This window comes from Manis pentadactyla, chromosome 3 (assembly GCF_030020395.1).
Source record: "Manis pentadactyla isolate mManPen7 chromosome 3, mManPen7.hap1, whole genome shotgun sequence".
Taxonomy (NCBI): Eukaryota; Metazoa; Chordata; class Mammalia; order Pholidota; family Manidae; genus Manis; species Manis pentadactyla.
Window position 1 is genome coordinate 117,648,435 of NC_080021.1, and position 8,166 is coordinate 117,656,600.

At 40.5% G+C, this 8,166-nt stretch overlaps 1 long non-coding RNA gene across 1 annotated transcript; it reads left to right on the forward strand.

The window, feature by feature from the left end:
- The first annotated feature begins 1,550 nt into the window (after nt 1-1,550).
- LOC130683169 (uncharacterized) lies at nt 1,551-2,657 on the forward strand. Its single transcript, XR_008996782.1, has 3 exons — nt 1,551-1,860; nt 1,978-2,037; nt 2,161-2,657. It is a non-coding gene; the product is annotated as an uncharacterized LOC130683169 (long non-coding RNA).
- The last annotated feature ends 5,509 nt before the right edge of the window (nt 2,658-8,166 follow it).

The following is an 8,166-nucleotide window of genomic DNA, read 5'->3' on the forward strand; positions in this document are numbered from 1 at the left end:
CTTCTGACAGCCTGTGGAACGGTCTGAGCTGTGGACTTAATCTGCATAGAACTTTGAACCTAATTGAATCTTCTGGCTTGAGGATTATCATGATTTTATTGCTGTTATATGTTATTAGTCTGGTTACAATGCTCCAGTTTTCTCCACAGGGGCCATTGTGGAAGATGGGGAACGAGTAGATTGTAAGGTGAGATTTCTGGAGAGGTGGGCTGTGTGTAAAATTGCAATATTTCCAGATCTCTTGCCTGGCGTTAGTACATCTCCATATGAATAGGTGTTTCCAATGGGCGGAGAGAATAAGTCAATCTGCATATCGATTAGGTAATTATGAGGGCTAGGGAAGACATATCTGGAGTGGAGAGGGTTGGGTTGGGGCCCTACTTCTGCAGCCAGGTCATGATAGACTCTGGCAAGCAGAAGTTTACGACTGTTTGTGAGAAATAAATGCGTTTCTCCCATTTTATTTCTCCCTTTGACTGATTTCAGTTTCAAAGGTATTTTGCCCTCGTGTTTTTCCCCTGGAATTACATACCTTTTAGGTGGTAGAGCTATCCTTAGTCTGATATCTTCAAAGGTTTTTTGTAATGTTCTTTGGAGCCTTGCCCAGGATTGCAGTATTCTTACCAGACCCAGAATCTTCCCCAGATCAGAGCATTTATAAAGTGTGGTTTATCAACTAATCCTTGGTCTGAGCACAGGAGTTGAGCTGAGGCAAACCTGAGCACTGCAGCATCGGGACTGAGCTTCTTGTTTTGTATCAAGCACCGTTAATCAGCTCAGCAAAACTTTTTAAGATCGTTTTTGGCAAACGTTTTAGTGTTTTTTCAACTTTGCATCTTTCTTCAGAATGTTTTACTCTTTTTTTTTTAAAGTCCTGCTTGACTAGTGTTAGATACATATTTTTCCACTGTATACACCCACCTTGTCTGCTACCATTATTAAAGCCATATTTATCCCTTACTGGTGTTTCCTTATACCTAGTAAGATCACCTAGAGGTTTAATTCACCTAGAAGATGATGCATAGCTAGCTCTCTTCTAGGACATTTGGCTCCTTTATCTCTGTTGAACCCTTTGAATCTTGTGTGTGACTCTGTGCAATGATTCAATGTTCAATTCCTTTCTTCCCTGTCCTTGTATGATCACGAGTGAGGGATAAGTAATCCTACCTGTCCTTTGTCTAAAATTCTTCTAGTTTTCATAGAATCTTGTATTCACCATTTTTGCTGACAGATAGAAGCAGGTGTATATCCATGCTTTATCAATGGACATAAGTTTAGTGAAAGAAAAGGCTCACTGTGATATAGTGAGTTATAAGAAATACATATTTTGTCATTCTTATGACCAAATATTTATTTCCCAGGTATATTTGTCTTCATCCACAGTTCCTGAAAACACTGCAGTCTTAATGGTGAAATAGGTGTTTTGTCATGGTAATGAGAGACTTTTGACCCTCACCTAAGGGCAGGGGGCGGAGGCTGAATCAGCCAATGGCCAATAATTTAGTTAATCATGACTATGCAATGAAGCCCTCACAAAACCATGAGAAGAGCTTGCTCTCACTCTCTCTGCCCTGAGGTCTTCTTTCTCTGCTCAGCTGTATCCTGCTTCTTGGTAGGAGAGAGCTTCTATGTTTGGGGATCCAGAATGCCTCCATGTGCCACCAATCCAGGCCCCAAACTCTACTAGGATAGAAGCTCCTTTATTTGGGAACTTGCCCTATGCCTCTCTTCATCTGGCTGTTAACTTGTATCCTTTGTGATATCCTTTATGAAACTGGTGTTTTCCTGAGTTCTGTGAGCTGCTCTAGCAAATTAATCATACCTAACGGAGAGGTCGTGGGAACCTCTAATCTGTAGCTGGTAGGTCAGAAGCACAGGTAAGTGCCTGGGACTTGCGACCCATGTCTGGAATTGGGGTTGGAGGACAGTCTTAGGATGGAGCCCTTAACCAGGGAATCTGGTGTTGTCTCTGGGCAGATAGCATCAGAATTGAGTTGAGTTCCCCAAAGCCCTGCTGGTGCTCAAGAATTGAGTGGTGTAAGTATGTGTGGGAAGACCCCTTCCCACATATTTATACACATTGGAATTGGGCCTGGGTACCTGAAAAAGTTACACTACTATTACTGCTGTGTATAATATTGTTAATGTTATAAATATAAGGCTGGAGGCACTGGAGGGAGAAGGGCGAGGACAATGCAGGTGGAGCAGAGACGGCACCAAGTAGCTCTGTGCCATATGGGGAAGGAACGGACAGCTCTTCCTGGATTCCAGTCCCATGATGTGCTGACAAACCCCAGATGCAGACCCCCTCCATCCGGAAGGAGGAGACCTCTGGCTGTCCATCGCCCAACCCTGAGTCAATAAAAAATTCCCCACATTCCCCTGGCACAGCCCACTTCTCCCTCCCCTCCCTGTGCTTATAAAAACTCCCCACCTATCTGGTTACTCGTGACTTCCCCAGCCTCCGTTTCCGTAGACTGGGGAACATCGCCCAGGAATTACGTTCAAATAAACTGCCTGGCCCTTTGTTGCCTCTTGTCGCCTACTTATTTTGGCTAGAATTAATCTTACAATAAATATGTGTAAAGAAAAAATATACCATCTCATTTGGTGTCCAAGATGTACACACACACTCTCTTTATTAAAATTAATACAAATAAAACATAGCCTCTTATGGTTACTCATTTTTGTACTACAATTTGCCTTTTGTATAATTTATGCTTAAATTTCTTTAGGAGTATCAAAACTCATGACCTTTCATAGATTCAGCTTATCCTAATTGTGTTAAGAACAGGAGTTGCTTGCTGAGGCTGTTTCACAAGGGAAGGCCTTTCAGCAAGCTGCTTTGCCCTTCAGCCCTGTTTCTGGCATCCTTGAAGGCATTCTTGCATTTTGGCAAGACTTGATGCTTCCAAGTCATCCTGATTGTTCTTGCCCCAAGACATGGAATCAGGTACCTCCAGGAGGCCTGTCTGCTTTTGGTAGAAATAGTATTAAGGATCAAAAGTTGTGGTTACTAGATGTGCTACTGTTGCTGTGGGACCAAATTTAATCGTGATAGAGCTAGAAAATATGTCTTATTGAAAGCCAAAAAGTTCATACTGATTTTTCCATTTTAACACATCATGTTTCTATACTTTTCTGACAGTAGAGGTTTCCTCAGTGTGTAGTCGAAAAAAGCCACTCCTTTACAAGGAGGAAAATCTCATTCTAACTGCTGAAAATTCAGTTCACCAAAATCACCCCCAGGGAACAGTAGCTCCTTTAAAGTGACACATTTTGACTTATTATTCTATTTAATTAAGCCAGCACTTAACTGGGTGCATTTTGAACTCTCTGGGACTGAAGATCACACCAGAATCATGAGTGCTGTAAGAGTGCAATAACCTGGCTGTCGTTATTTTCACCCTATTTTCTAGGGACCCTAGGAGCACAAGCAATGAGAAATTTAACTTGTTCAAAGATTTCATAGAGGATTCTCAATCCTCATTTAAGGGCTTAGTGCCATAATAATTCTGGGTTTCTTAATCATCTTCAAGGCTGAATGCTCCGAGTCATTTACTTGTTTCATTCACAACATTAAAAATTGAACACTTCCATTTTTAGAGCAAGTACTCTACTTCTATTGGAATTTCTTGGGTAGTCTCCAAATAGGGAAAACAACTTATCAGAGAGATCAGTCACATTCTAAACTATGGAAGGTCTCCACTTTCATGAGTTGCCCACTGTAAGAACTCTATTCAGCTTGTCAGCACACACTTACTGAGTCTTTATTATACATTGGCCCAAACATATATAGGAAATACGGGTTTGGGGATGGAAACCATTTCTTTCTTTCCTTTAGACCACCTCCAGAAGCTAGCCTAGTCTTTCACAGCCCAGGATGCAGGTCTTTGCTATGCTTCTAAGAGAATCAGTTCAACCCCTCAGTGTTCTGTGGGGATTGGGGGAGTCTTGGATATGACTCCAGGTTTGAATCTGGTTTAGGATAGATCAGCAGTGCCCCAGATAGAGGGTTTGTTATGTAGTGGAAGGAAGAGGAAGGGGAGATGTAGAGTGAGGAAGTCAGGAAGTAAAAGGACCCCAGGCTCACAGATCTGGCCCTGGACCCCTTTGACCACATTGAAACAGACTCTGTGCCCCCAGGCTGGGGCTCTGTTCCCATCCAGGGAAGAGTGCTCTGTGGGGCTGATCCGTGGCACATGTCACCCCATTCTGGTCTATCTCAGCCCAGGCAGCCTCTCTCACTAGAGGGAAAGACTGCATCTTTCCTGGATCAAGTACAGCAACTACCTGGTGTGCATGCCCATGAGCTTTAAGTTTTTAGGTAGCAACTAGGAGAAATATTATTTCTGTCATCAAAGAAATCATGTTGGTGACATAAACAGCATTTAATCCTTTGGTAGCTATGACCTTCTGTTCCTTTCATTTACTCATTTACTCATTCACTAATTCATCCATTTAGAAAATATTTCTCAAGATATTTATGTGTACATAGTAATTAGGAAGCTGAAAGATTAACAAGAGCTAAATATATATTTTGTACATAGGTGACTACAGGTATTAAATAGTGTGACAGACCCATAGTATAAGGACAAGTTTTGAAAATGACTTCTCTGAATTTGAAGTGAATTTTAACAAGACATTAAGGTTAGCCATCCATAGAGAGAACTCAGCATGGATGATATGAATGTATCAGTCTCCCCATGAAATATCAACTGTAACTGTATTCTGTGACTTGGGGAAACATAATATGATGGTATGTTATGCTGCAGTGACAGAAGCATTAGTGTCTGGGAGAAAAAGTTGGAAAAGAAAAGTATTGGCCCATGAGTCTCCAGTATTACCCATGGAGGAGGAAATAATAAGCCAATGTTCGTTATCTGAATGGAAAATCTCCAGAGAGAAAGCTAATAATATTTGCTCAGTACCTTAGTTTACAAAGTGACTTCATGTACATTATCTCTTTCAACATTCACATTGCATCAACTCAGTATCACTATCACTCTTGTTTTATTGAGGAGGAAATGGAACCTGGGAGGCTAAGTAGCTTCATTAGTGATCTGACTTTAGGGTGAGCCTACTTTCCATTGCTCCTCAGCTGTCTAACATACACCAGTAGAAAATTCAGCATGTAAGTTCATGGGGCACAAGCAGCTTGGCAACACCCAATTCCTTCGTCTGACTCTAGGCTCACCAAATCATCTTTTGATTGATTTTGTCTCTTGGAAGAAGCAAATCTCCAGAAAATAATCATTGCACCCAGGACTGGCTTCATTGATGTGCAACCTGGGTAGTTCCATAGGGCTCTAGGTCAGGCCTCATCCACCCTTGGTTGTACTGCTTTGAGGTCACAATCTTGAAATTATTAATAATTTTCAAACAATGAGTCCAGTATTTTTATTTTTCACCAGACCCTACAAATTATGTAGCTGGTCCTGACTGCATGAACAATGGTTACTGGGTGGGCCTGGGTCCCCAGGTAGTCAACTAGTTCCTTGGGAGTTAGAAGGGCATGTGGGATGTGGAAATGAGGACAGGAGAGGAAGTGGAGGACAATCTTGCTGAGGAAGAAACTTTGTGAAAGGCAGAGTAGAGGAGAATACAATACGTGCTCGTAGGGGCAATGCCATGTTGCAAGCTTGCTCTCTTTGGTTCATTCCAGAATATCACTGATGAAAGAACTACCACAGCAGGCAGGGCTGCTTGCTTATTCCTGACATGTTTCCAAAGGCACCATCATTGACCCTTGGCTGACACCTAGCTATATGCTCCCTGGAATCTTCTTTATGTTAATGGTTGTTAATTTTGTTATACCCACTTTAGCCTGGACTGTACTGCTTTCTCAGGCTGCTTCACACAAATCTCAAGAGTGCTGATGTGCACCTGTGTGTCCATTGCAGGAATCTTGTTTTTGGCTGGTTGTGCAGCAGAATATACTTATGTGACCTGCCCCCTATAAAGGCCTCGGATCCTGAGACTCAAATGGACTTCCCTGGGAGGTGACATTCCTCATATATGCCAGATGTGCCAGAGAGAAAAGCTTCTGTGTGGCCTTCTTTGAGGAGGGACATCAGAGGCATGTGCTGGATCTCTCTGGACTCCACTGATGCACATCTATTTCCTGCTACTTTTGTTTAGTTCCTTTAATGGAATAAATTTCAGCCATGAGTATTACCTGCCATGGAGTCTTATCTTTCTGGCAAATTACCAAACAAAACACAGTCTTACAGTAACTTCCAAAATAGTCTGTGTGCTATTTTCTGCTTTTTTAGTAATCAGAGTCCTGCATGTTTATGGAATACCTCATTTATTAATAATAAAATGTATAATGACAATGTTTGTAATGATAAACTATGGTCCCAAAATAGCCTTTTCCCAAGTTCCTTTCTAAATGTTGAAAAACTCTTCCTTTTATTGAAGATTTTGGAGAGTCTAGTTGGATTTGGAATTACTTTAAAGATTTGAAAAATAGCCCTATGCAATTCAGGTGCCATTTGACCATTGGAGAGTATCTTTCATTGTGGAGACACGTGAGCTTGCTAAAATAGACTTGGAGCAATCCACAGAGCACATGCCTATGTTGTCCTCTTGGGCTGATTACTGCCATTCTTTCTTCTCCAACATTCCGGAGGCACTGACTCATAGATGGCCAAGCGTTTCAAAATTCTATCACATCCATTCCCATCAACCACAGTTCAGTTTTTATAGCTTTGCAAAAACTTGGCCTCTAATGAGGTCTTAGGTTTATTTTATGATCCACTTAGTTAAAAATAACTAGAGTTAAATATCCCTTTTATTAACATATTATTAAGACTTAAATAATTTAAGAACTTAAATGCATATTTAGAAAATGTCAGGAAACAAATTTTCCAAGTCTTCAAAGTTAATTTCTTTCACTCTCTCCTGGCCCTTAACTCTGCTTTTGTTTACATTATGCATGTAATCATTTTTTTAAACTTTGAATTAAAATCTCTTTTGAGTACTGAAGTAAAGTTTTACATATATGTATATGTATAGGTATGCATATATATATATATATATATATATATATATCCCTTGCATTACAGAATATCTGTATTATAATCAGTTGACTATAAAGGCAAGTTCCTGTAGATTAAATGTAACCTTTATACTCATATTAACACTGAGGTTTGTATAGAATGTTCATTATTTTACTTGATCTTTTAACCAACCTATGAGTCAGGCATTATGAGAGGCGAATGAATTGCCACTATCATGTAGACATTCACTGGAGAAACTAAAGTTCACCTTGCCCCTTCAAAGCTCAAAAGTCCTCCAAGGTTAACCATTTCCAACCAAGATGACCAGGTCTGGATTTGCTTCAAACAGCAACCACTTGTTGGATTGCATATGGTCTGCCCACAGTCCCCACATGCTTACTTAAGTCTTCAACTTGGACTTATATCCTCCTCAAGATTATTTTACTTAAGGAAACTCCTAGCTCTTCTTCACTGCTCGCTCTTGTCTGGAGCCACCTTGATCCACTTGGAGTGGCGCTGACTTCAAGGAGCAGTGCATGGATATTACTAAGGCATTCCAGACTCAAGCAAGAAGAACCCTGGGCTCCTCAATTTGTCCACCACCTTCCTCTCCCTCTTATATACTATTACCAATGGACAGGAGTTTGGGGGTAGAAAGCTTTGCTAAGTCAAAGAAGAGATTCACTCACACTCTGAACTCAAGACCAAGAGTTCCTACCTAGCCTTATTTTTGCAAAACTGAAAGGACCACTGAAATGATCTTCGCATGACAAAGAGCGTCTGCTTGGGCTGACCTTCTGTCTGTCTCTGTACAGAGGGTATCTGAAATCTTCATTCAAGAAAAACAAGCAAACAAAATTCACTCTATTTATAGCTATGAAGGATGTACCACATCATCCTACCTAAAGACTGGGTTTATAGGGGATTTTTTTTTTAAATAATTATTTTTTATTGAAGGGTAGTTGATGCACAGTATTACATTACATTAGTTTCAAGTGTACAACACAGTGATAAAACATTTATATACATAATTCTAGGTTCCAGCTATCACCCTACCAAGCTGTTACAATATCTTGACTGTATTCCTTATGCTATACATTACATCCCGGTTACTTATTTATTTTACCATTGAAAGTGTGTACTTTTTTTTTTTTTTTGTGAG